Source organism: Rhea americana, unplaced genomic scaffold, assembly GCF_003343005.1.
Source record: "Rhea americana isolate MKP2758 unplaced genomic scaffold, rheAme1 scaffold_135, whole genome shotgun sequence".
NCBI lineage: Eukaryota > Metazoa > Chordata > Aves > Rheiformes > Rheidae > Rhea > Rhea americana.
In genome coordinates, this window is record NW_028185428.1 from 601,989 (window position 1) to 623,076 (window position 21,088).

General features: G+C 61.8%; 1 long non-coding RNA gene across 1 annotated transcript; it reads right to left on the bottom strand.

Annotated features, from left to right (window-relative positions):
* Positions 1-914: 914 nt before the first annotated feature.
* LOC146599703 (uncharacterized) lies at positions 915-14,380 on the bottom strand. Its single transcript, XR_014894940.1, has 2 exons — positions 14,238-14,380; positions 915-4,746 (listed from the first exon to the last, which is right to left on the bottom strand). It is a non-coding gene; the product is annotated as an uncharacterized LOC146599703 (long non-coding RNA).
* Positions 14,381-21,088: the final 6,708 nt, after the last annotated feature.

A 21,088-nucleotide genomic window follows, 5' to 3' on the forward strand; every position in this document is an offset into this window, starting at 1 on the left:
TCTCCAACCTGCGCCTCCATCCTGTGCCTGCCTCCATCCTGAACCCCCAAACAGCACCCCCAAACTGGGCCTGTTTCCATCCTGCACCTCTGTCCTGCACCTCCATCCCCTCCCAAATCCTATACAGTTGTGGACCCTGTGCAGGCCGTGGGGCAGAGCAGGCACTGTGGTGGTTTAACCGCCCTCCCCTTGCTCCTCCTGAGCACAGCCCAGGKCAGAGGGCAGCCCCTGCCAGGGGTACATCTGCTTGGCCGAACTGGACGGTTGGGGCTGGGGACCGAGGTGCAGCCTTGCAGCCTGGAGGAGCAGAGCAGCACCCGCTCAGGGCCTCCTGATGCCAGTGTGGAGGGAAGAGGTGGTGGAAAGGTGGCAGGTGTCTAGAGAGGACACATCCTCCACKTACACCTTGCCGATGAACCAACGTGCGGGATGTCCCCCCAGGTCTGCTCCCTACTCCTGCAGTCCCAGGAGCTCCCCTTCTTTTTTGTGCTCCAAGCCTGGGGGGCTGAGCCAAGCCAGGGGGCTCAGCCAACTTAGGGGCTGCAGCCTCGGTGCTGGGGGGATGCCACAGTTGCCCAATGGAGAGAGCCCAGAGTCAGAGGGRGCTTTGCAGGCTGGGGCTCTCCTGGTGCTCAGTGCTCAGCCTTGGCCAGGCGTGAGCCAAGATGCTGGTGTTACTGAAGGATTTGTTTAATGCTGGGCAGATGCCAAGTGCCCAGGACAGGCTGCAGAGCCCTATGGTCTCAGGAGAGATCTCAGCTCCTGGCCAAGGTGGGGGCTGCCCAGAACAGGTTGTGTTGCTGAGCAGCAACAGGGATGACGTACCAAATGTCTCAGCACAGCCCCRTGCTCATGGTGCAGCAGTGCTGTCACTCCTGCCCTGCTCCCAGCCCCAAAGAAATGGCCAGGACAGATTTACTCCTGAATCTAGACCTTTATTGACACARCGGTGGCTAAGTGATGTGCACAGGACCCCAGGGGAGAGCTGCTCCTCCTGGAGGGCAGCAAAGGGCAGAGGCAAAGCAAAAGGCCATCTGCCAGCCATGTCCTCCTGTAATGAGTTATGGCCCTGGGGGGGGGGGGGGGGGGGATATCTGTCATCCCTGGGTCTGGGGAGCTGGAGCGCTCTGGGTCAGGCTGTGCAGCTCCCCACATTTGAGGTAACCAAGGGCCAGAGGGCTCCCACCTATCTCTCTCAGCCCCTAGAAATGCACAGAAATGGTGCCATACCTTGGTCTGTGATGCTTCTGAAGGTTCTGGTTCCCCTTGAGGGACAGACTATCTCCGGCTGCCGAGCCGTGGCCCCAAGAACAGTATTTCCAGGAATCCCCAACATAGTGCCTAAGGGATTCCTGGGAAAACTGGACCCTGAGGACACGGCGACCTTGGCTCTCCACCAGCTCCAGTCCAAAGCATCCTTTCCTCCAGCCAAGTCTCTGGATGACTGGTGGAGAGATGCTGCTGCCTTGTCCCTGTTGTCCCCTCGGAGAACCTTGCCACATAAAGCTCCCATATTTCCATGCACCATGTACATACTTGGTGGTGATCCTCCCCCCCACCTCTGGTGGTGGGACTTGAGCTGACAAAGAGGCCTTTGTTGCACGGAGGAACCTCTTTCCACCCTGCASCTCCCAGCTAATCCCTCCTTTTCCCCTCTGTGCAACACAAAGCTATGGGGCGATCGCTGCCCCATAGCCGGGACTTGGTAACTCTGGCTCATGAGAGTTACCTCCTGCAGTAGGATGCCCTCGGGACCTGCTGGTAGTCTTCAGGCTTCCTTCTCAGTGCTCTGTTGTTTGTCCACCTGTAGATTGCAGGAGGAAGTCCAAAACAKGAGTGTGGCTGGAAGAGCCCAACTAGAGATTGGCAGGAAGAAGGAGGTAGACCCCTAACCAAAGGGTCTCCTGGCTAATCGATGCCCTTAGAAATGCCCCCTGAGCCCTGRCCTCCACTAGCATGTGCTGCTGCATTGGCTTCCAGTCTTGCTGCCCGGCCTCATGTGCTTTGTTTGCATCTGTCTCCCTCATGGGGCATGATGTGTTGTGGCCCCCCCCCCCCAACAGCTCCCGGGACTCCTGACAGGGCTGCCCCATGGTGCAGAGTTCCTCCCTTCCCGAGCTACAGTGCTTCATCTCAGACTCCCAATTGACCAGAGATGCAGCACTGCACCTTGGGCTGGGAGACATGGAGGAGCGCATGGCTGCTCTTGCCTTCTTGCTGAGGCCAGCAGCACGTGGGTGGCCCGGGGCACCGGGCGAGGGCTCWTGGAGAGGCTTGCAGATGCCAGCTTCACCTTGGCAGAGACAGACATCTGGACTCAGCAGAGCTCTGACTGGTGGCATCTCGCCCCTCGCACGCTTGTGTGTGGGCACTGATGAGCAGGGCTGTGGTGTGTATGTCCTAGGCTGTGCTTAGGGATGGTTTTACGTGGTGTGCGTGCACCAGTGCACAGCTAGGGCTATGGGGTTGTGCCATGGCATGGCTGCAGGTCTGGCTGCCCTGCTGGGGTGTAGACAAGAGGTCCCTTTTAGGAGGAGCATGTTCGTGTCCTCTGCAGTGCARGCAGGCATGGACTGGGCCAGGAAGTCTGTGTGGCACTGTCCTGGCATAGGGCAGACCTGGGCTTCATGGCTCAGCACGGCCACCAGCTCAGCAGGGACTGACCCATGGGTTTCTGTCCCAAATAGCCCAGTAGAGAGTCTGGGATATGGACAGAGCTGGGCGAGAAAGAGAGGGCCTGCACGAGAGATGGGTGACAAAGTGAGATGGGGAGCCGGATGGGCAGAGAGGAAAGCCTGGGTGCCCTCCCTGGCTTCACCCTTCCCTTGCATGATAGCACAGGGTCTGRTTTCATGGAAAGCAGGGCTGTCCAGGGGCTGCAGAGGCGGGGACCCTGCCAGTGGTATGGGAGCACAGGGCAGAGCGTTGGCTGGGAGAACCACCACCACCCCCACGCTAGGAGAAAGCCTGGCCCCAGGCACATTGGCAGCTGGTGTTTCTCATGGCTAAGGGACTCGGGCCTCAGCTTAAGCGCCAGTGGGATGCCGAAGCGTGGAAACACTGCCCCCGCGGTGCTGTGATGGCCCTGGGACCCAGGACTCATGCTCAGCAGGGCCAGGACACCTCCACGGGGTGGGAGATGTGGATCTCAAGCAGTGCATCGCTCCCTGCCCTCCACCTCTTCCCGTGGCCGGGCRGCTGCTCCCAGCACTGGCATCCCCCCAGCTCAGGCTCCAGGGGGTTAAGAGCTGATGGAAAGTCCCTGTGGTCCCTGCTGAGCCTGGGTTGGTGCAGGGGAGAGCCCRCAGCTGGACAACACCTGCAGGAAGGCTTCAGGCCCAGCTTGGCGCCAGCCTGAGCTCCTGCAGCTCRGACACTGGCCGGATCTGCTCCCCGGGGCGGCAGGGCTGAGCCGAGCCCTTCCTGTGGCATGGCCGGTGCCGCGGGGAGGACGTCCTCCTCCTCCTGCACTGGCAGCCCCAGAGGCTGCAGCCCCGGCAGAACCGCGGGAGCAGGAGCGGGCTCCCAGGGGGAGCCGGAGGAAGGTGGAGGAGGGAGGGAGAGACTGAGCCCAGAAATGTCTTTTGCAGGCAAGCACTAACATCCTGAGCAGAGCCGAAACGTGATAAACAGACCATCTATCATAACAACGTCCTGCTGCCGGGCCCCGGCAGCCTCGGCGCTCCTAACGACCTGACGAGAAGCAGATGGCATGTCTCCGGGCTGGAGTCCCTCCATCCGGCACGCTGCCCCCCCGGGCCGCCTGGGAGCAGCGTGAGCCCAGCTGGGACGCCAACCCCAACAGAAACAACCCCAACACGCGTCCGTGCCGGGGCTCTCCGCCGCGCCGCCTGGCCCTCTGCTCCCCCGGTCCCCATCACTTGGGAAGGAAGAGAAGGAGGGAAAAGGAGCCTGCTGGTGCCCCAAGCTCCAGGGCAGCTCGTAAGGAAGCGGCTCCGGGCAGCCCTCACCCAGAGCACTCGCGAGAGCAGCCGACAGCCTGCTGGGTGCTCTCCTACGTGTGCACCACGCCTCGGCCCCGGCTGGGCCAGAGCCCCCGCACCGGAGAAACCCTCGGCCAGCGTCTCCGGAGGGCTGGGCTGGCTCGGCAGGGYGCAGACGGCTGTGCCTGGCCGCGACGTGAGTCACCCCGGAGTGCGGTCTGGGAAAAGCCTTCGGCGGCGCGGGCTTATCTCCCAGCCCAGCCCGGGCCAGCCCCGGCCGGGCCAGCCAGCCGCCAGCCCCGGCCAAGTGTGGAAAGGAGCTACAGGAAACCGGAGCAAAGGGATGCTGGTGGGACACGGCAGCCYGCAGGGCCACTCTGCCCTGCAGCCGCCCCAAACCTTTGCAGAGCCAAGCTCCGTCCCTCGCAGCCGGCCCCRCAGCAGCGCCCAGAGGAGTGTCCACGCACACCCGGCGAGCAGAGCTGGCAGCAGCCTCCTCCACGCGGCCCCAACAGGGATGGCTCAGCTGGGGCATCTCCTGGGAAGTGCCCAGCCTCTTTCCAGCAGCTGGGTCGTGGGTGCCTCAGCCCTGCCCAGGCTGCCCAGCACAGCAGGCGCCGCGGGTGTGCGTGTGGCTGCYGGTGCCCAGAGAAAAGGCACGTGGGGCTGCCCACACCGATGCCGTGCTGGCACATGGGCTCTGCCCATGTCTTGCTGCTGGCCATGTYTCTGGGGCTGTACAGCCCTGGTGTGCTCCTGGCTGCCTCCAGCGACGATGTTCCCATTGCTCCCATGACCCAGCCTGCAAGGACAGAGGATGGCTGTCAGCACAGCAGTTCGGGTTGGTTGCAAGTGCCCGCGGGCTGTGTGAGCGGGGGGACTGCCCGGGCAGCGAGCTCGCAGGTCTCTTCCTAGGCAGCTCCCCTGTGAACCCTCAAGGACCCCAAAGGAGGACTGAGGGCAGCCCCAGCCATGCTGTGGGGCTCGAGTGCAGGACCCCGGCAGCGGAAGCTGCAAAGGGACCTAGGTCTGGCATTAAGAGAAAAAAACAGGGTCAGGAGCCCTGAGCTCTGCACCTGGTACACATCACGTCCTGCGGCAGGGAGGGTACGAGCCTCCCCCGAGCAGAGCTGGCGGCAGGACACAGGGGTGCACAGCGCCGTGCTGCCCCACCAGGACAGCACGGCCCAACATCCCGGGGTGAGGACACCCTGTCGCCGTCCCTGCATCACCCAATCACCCAGGGGCTCTCCAGGGCCCCTTTGCTGCTTCAATCTGCAACACTGGCCATCCTTAACGGGACAAAGCACACCCACCACTGAGCCCAGCACCCYGGGTCCTTCCAGGCCCTCGGCATAGCTGGAGCAGCACCTTTGCTCTGGCTCTGAGCACCTCAGGGTCTCCCCTAAAAGCCCAGTGAATGTGGGGAGGCCTGTGGAGGGCACGCAGAGCATTGGCACAGCTTGGAGCAGGCGCACTCCCGAAGCCCTCGGGAGCCAGGCTGAGGATGGAGCCAGGACAGCCCTGCCTGATGGGTCCTGGGCAGCTGTGCACAGAGCAGCACCATGCTGCAGACACTTCTCCGCCCCGGGAATGGCCGATGTGTCAGTGACTGGGTGCGGTAGCTGCCCAGCATGGTGGGGACACCCAAACGGGCACCCCTGGGGGCACAAGTCCCCTGAGCAATGCCAGCAACTCTGTGCTCACAAGAAACCCTATAATAAACACCCAGAACAGACATCTCCCTTCACCTTCTGCCAAGGGAGAAATGCCATGAAACACTTGAGGAATGTGTTGGGCCACACATCCGACAGAGCGYGACCTTCTCCTGGGAATGCTCCCTCTCACCTGGCTGCTGGCGCCTGAGGGCGAAACATCAAAGGAAGGGAGGCACCACGGGTGCTCCTTGCCTCCATCCTCCTGCGCAGCATCCCACTCCCAGCGCTGCAAGGCCTGCTCTTTCCCCCTTGTCTCTACTCCTTTTTGGCCCGGTTTCCCAAAGATATGAGGCTTGCACCCCCACACTGTGCATCTGTGGCTGCCACCCCCTTCTCCCCATCATCATATGTTTTGGAGTCCATGGGACAGCCGTGTCCCCAGGATGTGGTGCTCTCCCAGGGCTCAGCCCTCTCCCCAATGAACTGCAAAGCGAGATGCTTGGCTCCACCAGGAATGTGTATCCATAGCCTCCCCAGGGGACACCCACTCCTGGGACCCCTCAGCATCATCCCTGCAATGAGCCCCATCCCTTGGCTGCTGGGGTTGCAGGACCCAGCAGGTCCTTACACACCAGATGGCTCTGAGGGGCTGTGGACATCTGAGAAAACTCAAGGGACCTTTCCCAGTTTTCCTGTAGTCCCCAGATACCCTTACACAGTGCTACCTCCCAGGATGAGATTTACAACCTTGCCTTGCTTAGGTCATGCTTGCGATGGCCATGTGCATATTRCTTCTACTGGCCCCTGCCTGTTCCCTGGCTCATGTGGGCGGGAGAGTGCCCACACGGCTTCAGAGAAGGAAATCATCATAAAAAAGTGGCTGCACTCATGTCCCCGCCAGCAGTCGCCRCGTCCCCGGCTGCTAAGTGCTCTCCGGCGGGTACGGCTGCGGTGCCCAGCGCGGGGCACTCACCCCAGGGCAAGGTCCCCCGCGGCTGCCTGCCCCTGCCCTCGCCGCCCTACCTGGTGCTCGTCTCCGACCTTCGCTTCAAAGCCCTTGAGCAGCTGGCTCCCCTCCACGGCCCGGCTCCCCCCCGGCTTTCGGCCGCGGGGCTTTGCTCAGCGGCGCGCTCGCCCGCCTCCGCGCCGGGAAGCGCTGGGCCGCCCCGCCGCAGGGCTTGGGCGCTCTGAGGGGTTGCGCGGAGCGGAGCCGAGGAGACTTAACCGCCGCCTGGACGCGAGCTGCCTCCCTCCGCGGCGGAGGGGAGGGGGGTGAGTCAGAGCATACCCCCAGCGCCACGCTCGAACCTTCCCCGCGGTTACAACACAGCGCCCTTTYCCCTCGCCAGAAAGGGCGCTTCTTCAGGAAATGTCTTTTTTCAATAACAGTTGGGATTTGTTTCCTCCTTGAAATTCCTCAGTCCGGTTTCATGAGCAGTAAGGGCCAAAATAAAAATATTGCTTCAAGATTTGCTTTCTTTTGAGGGAAGCTGAAAATCTCTTGACAAAACAGTTTTGCCATAAGTGGTTCGTGCCTGTCCCGGTCTCTGCGGGAGGGCAGGAGGCTCTGGGAGACCCTGGTGCCCAGAACCGCTGTGTAAGCACCCCATTTCTCCTCTTCATAGCCACAAAATGCCAAGTGTCTGATCTCCACTGGCCATCAGGCCTCGGTCCCTACCTCTAGTCAAGCCGTTCCGCCCTGGGATGCCCCACGTGGGCCGCCTGCTCCCTGGGGTCTAGCCTTGGCCGTCACCTATACCAGGAGTCCCAGTGCAATCTGCAACTGGTTGATGAACATCAGACAAGGCAATACCACCTACGGGCCTTGCTGGCACTCAGGTATCCCTCACCAAGCTGGAGAAGCTGAGGGGATACGCTCTCACTGATGGGGCCCAGATCTCACCTTGCGCTGTAGGAATTTGAGCCATGGTCCTGCCAGACTGACTCCGGACAGCTTCTACTGCCTGCTGTTTTTTTCCTGCACACAACTGTTCTCTTGGGGAGCCCTGAGCAGCAGCTTGGAGACTTTCCCATTGAGGTCATCCTCATCATCAAGGGGATGCTCTGGACGCAGCCAGAGCTCGGAGGGCAGCTAGGAAACGGGGCCTAACCCTAATCCCAACCGAAGGGGGACACAGTGCCCGAAGCTGGCCTTTGCTTGACTCTGCTTGCTGCAGCCGCTCTCTGATCTGCAGAGGGACAGAGCCAGACGGGGACACGTGCCACACCAAGGACACAGATGTGCTGCACTTCATCGCTCTGCAACACCAGCTCCTTGACCATCCRCGAGGAGACCCAACCTCAGCAGGACCCGCCACGGCTGCAGTAGAAGCTCTCCATTGCTCTTCCTGCCATCTCTCTTTGGGATCGCCATCCCATCCCCCCATGGGCCCTGGTGGCCTTGCGGATGAGAGGTGCCTCCTCCCTCCTTCCCTTGCAAGCACTGGTTTTAAATCATAGGTTTATGAGAAAATGGAGGGGCCAAGGGAGATCCTAATCTGGTCACAGGCTGATTAACCCTGAGTTCAGGCTGAGGTCCTGATGCTCAGCTATAAATAGCTCTGCCTTTCCTTTCCCATCCTCCCGCCATGGCTGCAACATGCCTGCCCTTTTATGGTCAAAAAGGCAGATTTGGAGACTGTGCGGCCCAGATCTCCCATGCTGGGGGCGAGCCAAGGGGGCCCAGGGGGATGCTGCTCTTTCTCTGTGGGTTTTGCTGGGATAAATTATAATGCCAAGAACAAAGGAGCAGGTTTGGGGGGGCTTTTCTGAGTCTTAGAGTAGGGGATGGGTGCAGAGGGGAGAGCACGCATCTGCTTTGTGCTCCTTCCCCCAGGCACACAGGCTGTCTCCCATTGCCAGACTGAGGAAGAAATAGCCAAATTTGGTGTCTCTGCCTGAGAAYCAGGCCTTCTCCCCAGTCCCAGTCAAGGCTCAGATGGTGGCATGATGGGGACAGCAGGAAAGAGCCCACGGAGGTGCGAGCTGTAAGCAGCATCTGCCAAGGCCTCTACTGTCTCCAGGCTGCAAATGCAAACTGGCATCTCCTCCTTTTTTGACACTAGAGCAGGAGGGGACAGGTCCATGTTGTATCCCCATGTTAACCCTTGCCAGTGGGAAAAATCCCCTACTACCCCCTTTCCAGCAGTACTGTCCTGTGCCGAGTGCCAAGCTGCCATGCAAGGCTTCTGCCAACCTRCTAGCGCTGGCCACTGGTGGAGAGGGCCTGCAAACCCCAGCAATGCCGATACACACCTCGGTGGAGAGGAAAGAGCCTCTGGAGGGATGGGAAGGGAGAGGAACGATTCATGGCTGCATTCATCTAGGTAGAAACTGCTGGTAGAAGCACAGCTAAGAAGGAGCCGAGAACCTCAGCAGCCAGATCTCTCCGCGAGTGCATCGCCTTTCCCACAGCCTCGGCTCTTCCCTGTGCTGCTCAGCCCAGCCACCATCTTCCCCCCGTCCTTATCATCTTGTTCCCTTCTCTCCCTATAACCGGCAGAGCACAGCCCCAAGGGCCTTCTCCTCTCCTCCTGGCCTCCCTCCTCATCCCTGGCCCCACGCGCTCTAGTCCAGCCTCYCCTGTGCCGGTGCAGAGACCGGAGGGGGAGCGGAGTGGTTTGGGGGAGCGGAGCGCCGGGGGAAGGCGAGCTCCCAGGCGCGGGCTGACGCCTGGCGTCCCCAGGCTCCGGCCTCCGGGGCGCCCGGAGCGTGGGAGCAGGCCCTGGGAGCAGCCCTCCGGCTCTGTTTCCACGTCACGTTCCCGATCTGGAGGAAATGGTGCAGGGGTGAGCTCCCAGCGGGAGAAGTAGCCACGTCACTGGCCCCACCGCCTGCCTCCATCCCGCTGATGGGAAGGGCTGGCGGGAATGCGAGGCTGYAGAGCAACACTGAAGTGGACAGAGCAGGAAAAAGTCCCTTTGGARACCGTTCCCAGATGGGGCTGGGTGGGAGCGGAGCTGCTGAGTTGAGCGCCATGTCTCCCGGGGTTGCTGGGCTCTGCTTCTCATCCTTCTCCTTCCACAGCTCCTTGATAAGCCAGGCAGAAGGAGCAGGCCGGGGGGCAAAGAAGATGCTCCCCTGCATCTCTGGTACTGCAAGGCCTCGCTCAAGGCAAGCAAAACGCCCGGAGCAAGCCCTGGGCAGGTAGCAGCAAGGAAGGGACATTGTGAACTGCAGTCCAAATTCCCTTGCAAAGAGGCAAAGCCTTGGTGTGGCTGGAGCTCGTTAAACTGCCAGTGCTCTTGGCTGCTTATCAAGGCTTCATCATCTTATCTCTGCTCAAGCAAGGGAGAGGGGGAATGTGTGTGCGCGCCTGTGTGTATGTGTGTGTAGCATATCCTGGACATGAGAGGCATCCAGTTAGTAAATCACTTCCCCTGCAGGCCCCAGGCTTGGCTTTCCCAGAGCGGGTTGCTTTCCCAGCCTTGCCGGGTGCCTGCTGAGCCGAGCCAGGCAGCCTCCAGCCCATTGCCAGTGTAAAGCAAACAAAGAAACTGTCCCAGATGGCTCAGGCTCCCAGCAAGCAGGAGATCGGAGGTAGGAAAAGATCTAGCAGAAAATTGAAATTGCGACTGGTATTTGGGAGTCTCTGCCTTTGAGGTGGTGGCCTCTGCAGTGCAGTTTCCCTGCCGMGCCAGAGGAGCTCAGCTCTCCCGCAGAGCAGACCGGGCTGGCAGAGGGAGCACAGCCTCTGCACGGCTCCCGGTCCCGCATGCTCCGGTACGAGAGAGGCCTGGGCCACCGCAGAAAAGGCAAATCCCCCCCCTCCCTCCCGCCATACCATGTTTGATGAGACCAGAGCTGGACTGACAGCTCACCAGCCACGGATGGAGGAGAAGAAGCCCCAGGCACCACGCACACTCATGCACAGCCAGTGAGCGGTCAGGGACCCCCCTCCCTTCGCAGCGGGGTATGAGAGCACCAAGTGGGGCCAGCCCGTCGATGGACAAAGATTGGAGGGCTGTGCCAGCCAGGGAGGAAGCCATCTCCAGGGAGGAAGAGCAGCTCCTCACCCCAGTGGAGATGCGTGTGAGCCCCCGGCACGTGCAGGGGCAGCCGGAATGCAGCCCCATACCCAGGTGCGGCGGTGCTCCCTCAAGACATGGAGACTTGAAAAGGGGAATAATAAAAACTTTTTAAAAGAAGATGAAAGGGGAAAAATAAAGGAAGGAGAAATCTGTGGTGAGGGAGCTCAGCTGAGAAGTCCAAGTTGGAAGAGAAAAAGATATGTCCCTGTCCACCCAGTGGAGGCTGAGGATCAGTAAGTGGGTCCGCTACTGAGCACCAGGGTGACCTGTTGGCCAAAAAAAAGGATCTAAAGTGCACAAGGGGCAGTGCCCTGGAGCACCAGTCCCCGGGTCCCGGGCACCACAGTGGTCTTGTTTAGGGGGAGCTGCTCACTCACCTTCAGGCTGAGCTCAGCCGGGGGTGGGGGGGGAAGAGGCAGCGCCCATCYATTACCTGGCAGCTGTATGTCACCCACCACGACGGGGAGATGTTCCCACGGAGCCGGGGGAGATGAGCTCCCTCCCAGCAATCACAGGGTGAAGGTCTTGCTGGGCTGCACACTGGGGGCTGGCACCTGTGGACCTGGCCACCTCGGGGTGGGAGCCGTGAGCTTGCCAGGCCGTCCTGGCTCATCCTGACGGCATGCTGCCCCTGGGAAAACGGCTTGCACAGAGCTAACGTGCTACTTCCCAGGGCTAGCTTGGCCACTCGGCCAGGGTTTAAACCCTCCTGAGATCCACAGGAGGCAAATTACTACGGGAGATGGCATTGCTGGCCGGCACTGCAGAGGAACGGATGCTGTGAAGAGCTGGCAATACCCTGGAGAGCCATGCCAGCACACCGGCTCGCTGCAGATGGCCTGGCTCCTGCAGCTCGGGCCGCCGGTCACCGCGCAGCACAGACCCAGAACAAAAGGGCGTCGATGCTCAGCACCTGCTGCTTCAGCGTCTTAGCTCAGAAGAAGCCTAGTGAAGGCTCRCCCCACCTTGCTCGCCCAGACCGCATGCAGCATGTGTGCGTGTTCGTACCCCGCGGATCTCGCGCACGCACCCGAACACAGGAGCAGCCCTGGTGCCAGGGGCTTTCTGGCCCTCCAGAAGTGCTTGCCCATTCCCAGGGGCAGTGTGCCCATCCCTAGACTGACTCCCGGCACGGGGCAAGCTTCCTCTCCAGCAGGGCTTTGCAGAGACCACCTTCTCGCCAGCACGGAGGGGTAGCCCTGCACAGCCCCTGTGGGCTCACCGCTCAATCCTCAGCCCCGACGACAGGAAGACGCTCGCTCTCAGCAGGCCGAGCCGAGCTGCCTGGAGTCTTGCCCCGCTCGGCTCTGCAGCACCGGCTGCCCCAGCCTCTGCGGAAACCGGGAACAGGCGCCCGCTGCTTTGCTGTGCACCCTCCCGGCACCTGGCTGTGCACCCCAGTCCTGCTGGGAATCACTAGGCTGTTGGACATGTCCCCCACTTTGGAAAAGGCAAGACCCTGCYGCACGCTGCAGAGGCAGCGCCCAGACCAAGGCCGTGAGCGCGCACCGGCCCCAGGGTAGGCAAAAGGGCTCCGAGCATCRGCGGACTGAACGTTTGCCGAGTCCCCACTGGCCTGCAGCCACGGGGAAGTGCGTTTGACTTCRCTCCCCTGGCAGGGAGCCTCCCCCCCTCGCGGTATCTGCTCCGCTTTCTTTCTCTTTGTGTGTGCGTGCGTGCTCCCGGCCAAGGTCAAAGGATGGTGAAATGGCTCCAGAGCTCAGATTTCCAGCCTCTTGCCTCATCGGTTGCTATTCGACTCCAGCTTGCTCACAAAGGCGAGTTTTTGTTCCTTCTCCCCGATGCGGGTCAAAGCGCTGGGCAGTCCCGGCAGTCCGTTAGCTGCACGCTCTGCCGCCGGCACGCACCACCCCGGCACGCCGTGCGCCCCACGGCGACGCACGCGCTCGCCCGTCCCGCGCTCGCGGCCGCGCCGCCCCGACGTACCGGCTACACCCAGCCTAGCGCTCGGCCCTCCGCGCCGGCACGCCACGCGCTCCGCCACGCCGTTGCCCAAAACGTGCACACGCACACGCACGTGTGCACGGAGCTGCTGCCCTCCCACCCCGCCAGCTCCCACGGGCACCGGCCCCGAGGGGCTAACATAGGTCTCACGCTGCCACAGCAAAATCTCGCCAGCAAACGCACGGCTACAACGAGCAGCGTCCAGCACACGTGTGCATGCACACTGCTAACGTGACCGCTCTCACGCAAGGAGCAAAACACATCGCTCGTCGGCGTTATTTATAGTTCAGGCCCCTTCTCACAAGCCACCGTGGGACTCAGTGTTTCCCCAGACAGGCCTGGCTCTCCTTGGCTCAGCCCTGAGAGGAGGAGAGCACCAAGGTGCTGGATTCCCTAGCAAAGCTGGGGACGAGCAACGGCAGGTTTTGCCAGGAGTGAGGAGGAACAAGCCTCYGAAAGCCCTGATCAGGAACAAGACTGATTCTCAGCTAAAAAAGAAAGAGAGACCAAGACTAAAGAGCCCTTAATCATCTCCAGACTGTCTCTGGACAAGCGTGGAGGGAAATGCCACTCCATCCAGGAGCCACCCCRCGCTGCAGCCTGTCTAGACACAGCCTTCCCCAAATTCCTGCTGATAACTGCTTGGGGAATCTTTGGCGGAGGCGTCTGTGTGTTTGTTGGAAATCAGCTCCTCTGCTGTCGGCCCGGGGTGGGGAGGCACCGGCGTTGCCCGGCGGCACGCCGCCGCGGGCTGGCTGCTCTGAGCGAGGGGCCGGGGAGGGCGAGGGCAGGGGTAGCCCCAGCGCCGGGGGCCGGGGGGAGGCCTGGGGGTGCTGCCGTTGGGATGGGGACACCACGTCTGGCCAGCAGCAAAGCGCTGGATTCCCTGCACCACCAGAGAAGAGGACCCGCTTTGGGGCAACAGGGCAGTTCCGTGCCTCAGTTTCCCCACTGGAAAAGCAGCAGGGGTGATGCTGACAGGGAGGGAAGGAGCCGGGAGAGGCAGGATGGAGGAAGGGTGGCAGGTCAGTTTTCCATGAGGGAAAAAAAAAAAAAAAAATTCCCTGAAGCAGGAATGTCCGAAAGCCAAATGCCGGCGCGAGCTGTCCTGAGCTTGCTTTGCGGAGCGTTTCGGAGCCTTTTGCTCTGCGCGGCGGCGCGTATCAGAGTAGCCTCTCGTGAAAACAGACCGATGCGCCGCCACGCTCGAAGAGAGCGGGACAGGCCAACCGAGCGCGCCGAAGCGACCGAGCCGGAGCGGGAGCCCGATCCCGGGCGGAACGTCTCACCTGGGAGAGGCCGGGATTCCCCGGGAASAGCCGGCGCCCGTGGGAGGCCCCGGGGCGAGGGGGGACGGGGCCGGCACGGGAGGGCCGAACCCGCCGGGCCCCCGGGAGCGGGCGCTCCCCGCCGAGCCGCGGCCGCCTTCCAGCTTTTTCCGCCCGGCGATGSATGCGCGCGGAGCGACGGGGCAGCTCCTCCTCCTCCCTCCCTGCGCCGCGGCGGGGACCGCGGGGAGCGGCTTCGGGGCACCCCGGCCGAGCATCGCGGGCCCCTGCCGCCCGCCCRCCCTCTCCTCTGCCTCCCCGCTCCCAGCCGCGCGTCCGTCCCGTCCGTCCGTCCGTCCCGCCGGCACCTACCCGCCGGGCGCCTCGTCTCCTCCCAATATAACCCGCCGCTGGGACCCCGGCGCCGCCAGCCGGGGGTTTTTAAGCAGCTGGCATGGGACTCCTCGGCAAAAAGTCCTTCCACGCCGCCGAGGATCTGGAAAAACCTTTTTCTTTTTACCTTATATGAGCTGAAGAAGGAGGCCAGGCCGCCGACGGCCGCATCTGTCAGGGGCGCCGAGGGGAGGCATTGGCTGGGGGGCCGTCACGTGGCGCCGCCGCCTTGACCCGCCGGCGCGCGGCCCCGCGCTGGTTTTACCCCCTAAGGAAGGGCTGCTTGACAATTTTCATATTTCTTCTAAATTTGGAGATTTCAGACAATGCCGGGAGGCTTGGCTCAGGATGCCAGAGGCCCATGTGGAAGTCATTAAGCGCGCGAGAGGGAGCGCGGGAAGGAGGGGTGGCCGGCGGGGGGGAGGAGGAGAGGCAGCGGGGCCGGGGGCTGCCGCCAGCCGCAGCCTGGGAACGCCAGCGACGCGCTCCGCTCGGGGAAAGTTGTTTGCAAAAGCCGACTTCCTCCTCGGCGGTGTCCGGCCCCGGGCGGAGAGCGGCGGAGCCGCGCGCGGGACGCCGGGGCCGGCCGCGCGGGGAGCTCGCGCTGGCGCCCGGCCCGCCGGCCGGGGGAAGGAAACGGAGATGTTCTCTGGCCCGGCTGAAGGTAGCTTGTGATTCCCATTACTTTGAAAAACCCCAACTCGCCCAAAAAAAAAAAAAAAAAGAGAGAGAGAGAAAAAGAAAAAAAGCAAGAAAAAAAAGCACGAAGGCGCGTGAGCTGCAGCGGGGCCGGGGACGCCCGCAACGCCGCGTCCGGCCGGGCTGCGAGACCCCCTCGGCGTGCCAGTGCCTCTTGGAGGCACCGACCGCTTCTTCCCGGCGTTTTCCAGGAGGGAGCGAGGGGCCCGTTCCCAAGGTCTCGTGCCTCGTGAGACCGGCCGGGCTGGTGGGACAGAGCCGGCCGGCCGGCGCCGCGGGAAGGCACAGCCTCGGCGGCTGCGTCCTCGCTGCCCCGGCCGCGGAGGGGACAGCCGCGGAGCGGAGGCCCCGCGGTGCGGCGCAGCCCGAGGAGCAGACTCCCAGGCAGGCTGGGACGTCGCCGGCACCAGCGCTGGGTCCTCCCCGGAGCCTGYGAGCTGCGGACGACCCCGGAGGCGAGAGCAGTGCCAGCGTGCACCGTATCCCCGGGCCGGCGGTCGCTGGCCCCCAGCATCACGCCGCCTCGGCAGCGAGGCCCCTGCTGCAGCTCCCCACGTGCCTGCGGTGCCGCGGCGTCCTCCCCCGAGTACGCAGCCCTTGCAAACCCAGCAGCCGCCGGGGCAGCACGGCGCGGGGCGGCCGCACGGGTCTCTATTTCGGGGTGTCAGGGTGGAAAGGGAACCCCGCCGCCCCGGTCTCTGCAGCTCTCGGGCAGCTGCGCACTGCTCAGTGCCTGATGCAGCTTGCGCAGAAGAGGTAAAAGACACGAGGAATGAGGCAAAGCTCACGCYGAACCAGCTGGTCTGGTTTTGCTCAGTCAGTGGAGACACACACTCCCCACTAGAGCGAAAGGAGGCACGGAAAAAYGGAGCAGAGGAAAGACAGAGCTGGGTCAAGCCATGGCAGCACTTAAAACGGGCAGAGGAGGGAGGCAGCCGCTCTCGTGGCCGCTGCGACACGTGGGGCAGCCCTGCTCTGCTCCCCACCTGGCCGAGATGCAGCTAGAGCTGGCGAGAAAAAAGCAAAACGAGTGTGAACAGGTCACACCAGCGAGAGGGTTCGACCCAAGGGAGAAGGCAAAATATCTGGGCTGTGGCTGCAGTGCCAGCCACAGTGGAAGCAAAGAAGGAAACTGGAGCGGGCTCTTTGTATCGCGACACACGCGCGCACACTCCCTCGACCCCCAGGCACCTCCCAGCAGTGAACAAAGTGTGCACCAAACAGGCACATGTGGGACCCATCTTGTGCTCGGCAGGATTTCCTGCCCCGTGCAGGTGGCCACGAGGACCTGAGCAGGTGTCGGTGACTGAGGGTGGGCAGTGGCCAGCACCCACCACTGCCCAGACAGCCCCTGGGTTGCTCAGCTTCTCCCAGCAGAGCAGGGACCTCGGTGGCAGGACATGGAGGAGGACATCCCCTGGAGCTCTTGGCAGTAGACTTGGGAAAAAAAATGCTTGCTTAAACCACTGTCTGTATGCACACACATCTGTGTCCCCATGGCAGGAGAAACCTTGGAGTCACCACGTCCCAGAAACAGCTGGCTCCCACCAGATGTGTCTCTTGTCACCAAAGAGCAGGGCTGAGCCCTCCCTAAGCTGGGTGATTTGACCACACACAGCCCTGCCTTGAGCTGCTCCTCACCCTCCACCCGGGGSGGGGGGGGGGGGAACACGCCTGGCACAGGGCCTCCTGCCAGCCCTGGCATCAGCTTGGCACAGGCTCTGCAGAGACGGAGTGGGCTCCTTCCCCATGCCCTGCTCCGGAAGAGCGAGGCCACCTCATGTCACCTCCGGTGCTGCACGAGGATGCACTCAGCAATTGCTTGGCTAGTGGGACAGAGCTAGGACAGCACATGTGCCGTGGTCCCCAAGACCATGGGGGCTCTTTTCTGGGCATGAGCCATCTGCAGCTGAGTCCCAAGCCCCACGGCTTGCAGCCGGCCAGGCTCCCCTTCCCCTTGGCCAGCCCTCCGCCTCCCGCGGCCCCTGTGCGCAGACACACAGCCCTTTCTCCTGGTGGGCTGGCAGCTGATGAAGCCCAACTAAATGCTGCCATTAAACAAAACCTATAATTAGAAACCAGGTTTCCTAAATGAAGTGAAAAATGTAACGTTAGCCTCTGTTTGTTCGCTGGATGCTGCACTCCTCTTCCATGACCCGGAGGGGTCGAGCCCTGTGGTTTCTAAGAAGCCTTAATAAGGTAATGTTTAGGAGGTTACTATCTTTACAACTCTTGTCTTATTACAACTCCATAAGAAAAACATTTGGGGCAAAGCAGGATTCCTCGGAGCGAGTTTGTTTTCGTTACTGCCTCGCTAAGATGCTGCCCAGCGAGTCTTGCACGCGGCAGCTTCGCTTTCAGGATCGCCACAGAAGCGCTCCCCGGCCTCCTCTTCTCCCCGGTCCTTGGCCTCCGGCTCCTTCTTGGCCAGGCGCTGAGGCCCGGATGGTCCCAGCAGCCCCGGGCACCAAGGACGGGCTGCACTCACCCTCCGACGTCAGGGGTCTGCAGTAGCCCCTGCTGCCTCCTGGCTTGGGGGGGATCTTGGGCTGGTGCTTCTCCATCTGAGACCTGCCTCACAAAAGCRTGCCTCCCAATTAACACCTCAGCTAATTGCCTGATGGCACATGGAGGGGTGCGTGTGCTCTCTGGACTTTGCTGAGAGACGCCGGAGCCCAGGCAGCGATAACAGAAATCCCTCTCCAGCGAGCTGAGCTAATATCCAAACACATCAAATTTACAGCCTTTTAATCTGCTGCACGGCATTAGATACGGGCTGTTTGGAGAGAGGCTGGAGTTTCTCAGCCCCCGTATTGTTCAGTCCAACCGCAGGCAGAACCTGCCTCCCTCGCCCCCGTTGCGTGCGGTGTCTCAGTTACACTGGGAAGGACGGCGTGATGAATGGGCCAGTCCGGGCCGGAGCAGCTCTCAAGGTGACCTTCAGGACTGGCCTGCGCTGCCTTATAAATCGCTTCCCTCCGCTGCTCTGATCACGGACCGCTGAAACAGCAGCATACATGAGCAGGGGATGGGGAACAGGGCAGGAAACCTTCTGTCCTTCAAATCCAGCCCAGGCTGACACACACAACTAGAAGTTTTCACCCAGTGACAACTTCTTGGGAGCTTCTGGGGGACCCTGTCCATGCCGCAGCAGTCCACTGCCCAGGGCTGTCTTGAGATCTCCGGGGAGGAAGGTGTTCGCTCCCCAGCCCAAGTCTTTCTGCCAGCAGTGGCCACAGTTCCCTAGCATGCCCCACCACATCCTGAAACAGCAAAAGTTCTCCCTGGAGGAGCACCTGCACCGCACAGGTTCTGTGCAGGGACYGGGCCCAGACGTCTCCAGTTTTTCTCCCTCCCCCCCTGCCAGACAGCTGCCCAGCAAGCTGCATCCGGGCGGGCGAGTGGCAGGCACGCAGCGCTGCGGGAGGAGAGGGCTGACTTGAGAACGATCTGCAGCCATCACTAGCACTGCAGAACTTTCCATTTACCTCAGCCCTACGTCTTGCCCTGGGAAACTATGACTTGGATGCCTGCCCACTAGCAAAAGTTACCAAAATAAGATGCTTTCTCCTCACAGACCCTGAGGGTATCASTGTCCTGGAAACAACTTGGAGAAATCCTTCCAGCCCTGTCCCCTCACAGAGGGCTGTAGGGATCACTGCAAGCTGGTCCGCAGCGTATAGCGTTAGGGCTGGGGGGCAAATCTCTCTCACGGCAAGGAGCCGGGATTCAGAGGGCACCACGGGCAGGCCTGCGTCCCACCTTTGAACAGCTGGTATGAAATCCAGCCATTCCTCCAAAGGGTTCAGCAGCTAGTGGCTGCCCACTAAATTTACTGGCTTAGGTCATGGGGGAACCCCCCAAACCAGCCATTTGGCAAACCCAGAGCCTCTGGGCAGGCTCTAGGTCCTGCAGCCCCTCCGCCCTCATTGCCCTGGTAAGCCCCAGCTCCTGCTCTGGGTTGATGGGCAGCGTGGGCGCAGCCTGTATGGCCTGAGGTGAGGAGCGCRAAGGGCCGGGGAGGGGAGGGCAATCGCAGAGGAGTCCAGCGACCCCTCCGGAAGCTGCTTGTGTGGCAGYGCAATGCTTTGCAGCAGGAGCCAGGTACAGGCGCAGATGTAAATGTCAGGGTGTTCGTGGCCCATAACATCGCAAGCAGGCAGAGCGCTGGCTGGGCTGACCACCGGAGACAGGCCCAATTAGGGAACAACCGGTGGGAGGCTGAACTGAGGGTGACGTCCCGGCCGTCTCGCGGGCAGTGTGAGGAGGCGGCCGCGAGCGTGGCTGGAGCCAGGCCACCGTGCTGGGTGGCCAACCCAACCGCTCTGGCTGGGCAGGACTGGGCTGGACTGTCTCTCCTTGTGCCACTGGCCAGAACAGGGCCAGGCTGGCCTTTGTCTGGTCACCTCCTCACAGCAGTCTGGAGCCCAGGCAAGTGCCCCAGATGGGACATTGCCTCCTACTGGGAATGACCTGGTGCACTTTGGTGAGGACCAAATCCTCCACCTTGCAGCYGCTGTGGCTTTGCCCCATGCTTGGTGGCTCCTTCTAGCCCCTGCTGAGTCACTTTTGCTCAAAAGGTTTCCATGCCCCCCCCCCTACTGTCATGTAGGTCTGGCACTGTTTGGAGACACAAAGAAACACTGGCCCAGAGGGAGCTCACCTGCAGGGCTCGGGGCTGAGAGGCATGGCCATGCTGCAGGAAGGCACATGCAGGTGTTGGTCCCTTCCAGGCAGTGGTGGTCCAGTGGAGTGGGTCTGTGCTGATCACCAAAGGACGGCAGATGCCYTGGGCCTGGTTGCCATCCCATGCTTCAGCAACTGGTTATTCACAGGGAAGACGGAACTGTGGCTCCTGGCAAACCAAACCTGATCCTCAACAGGAGATAGAAAGAGTATGACACCCTGCAYCTCCCTGCACCCACATGGGGTTAACCCACAGACTGTAAAGTCCTGATTCACCCAAGCCAGAGAGCAAGACAGTCAGGGCAGCTTCTGGACAGTGCAAGACTTTGGGCTGGATGCTCTTTAGGGTTGGCAGGCTGATGGGTGGGTGCTTCARTTCTTCCTGAAGTCTCCTTGCCTGGAGAAGACCTTTGGATCAGCTGTTACCAGTCCTATGGTGCTATCTCATGCAAGGCTACCAAGAAGAAATCGGGAAAGAGTAGTGGGGGTTTCTGCTAGGATAATGGGTTGGCCCTGCTGTGCTCCTTTCACCAAGCCCAATCATCTTCCTCCACGGGCAATATAGATCCTGGGCAGCARGAGCAATTGTCACCTCAGGAGCAATTATCACCTCCCTTTGGTGGCCAGAAATTGTGGCCTCCTCCTGTAAGCCACCAGGGCCAGCACCAGCCAGGAGCTTTCTCTGGGCAAGCTCTAGGTCCTGCGGCCCCTCTGCCCTCATCGCCCTGGCAAGYCCCAGTTGGCACCAGCGCAGGTGATGTCTCAAGGCCAGCTTGGAGAGGGTCCCATGGCTTGAGAGGTGGACTGGGACCATGGCGGCAGCAGCAGTGCCAGGAGAGCCGGATGGATCAGAAGCTCTCCCTGGCAGGATGGGGAGGCAGAAGGAAGCAGCAGGGTGTTTCTAGTCCAGGGTGTTTGCGAGTCCAAGCAGGCTTTTTCCATCAGGTGCTCTGTGTCCAAGAGCCTAAAGAAAAAGAAAACAAAAGGCAGGAGAAAAGCTGGGCAGGAGAAACCTGTGCGTCTGGAACGTGTAACAGGTGACGTGCTGTAAACGCTGGCGGGTGATGGATGTGCYGGCGGGGCCACGACAGGATGTGCCGGACGCTCCCGCCCTCGGACAGACCCGAGYGTGATGGATCTCCCCTCTCCTCTCCTCAAAATGCAGAAGCACCGCAGAGACGGCCGGGTTACGCTTGTGAAAGTAATATTGTCCTTACAGAACCCGAGCCCCAGACGCAGGGAGCATCTGCCGGCACCTCCTTCGCCGCACGCCGGAGGCGAGGACCGGGGCGTCCTGCGGCCCCCGCCCGCCCCGCTCCCCCAGGGCACGAGAACGGGCTGGGGGTGGTGGACGGGCTGCCCAAGGGCAGCGCCCGGCCCTCCCGCGGGAAAACCCTTCCCGGTGAGCGTGGCGACCCCGGGGATGCCGCAGCAGTCACGGGACG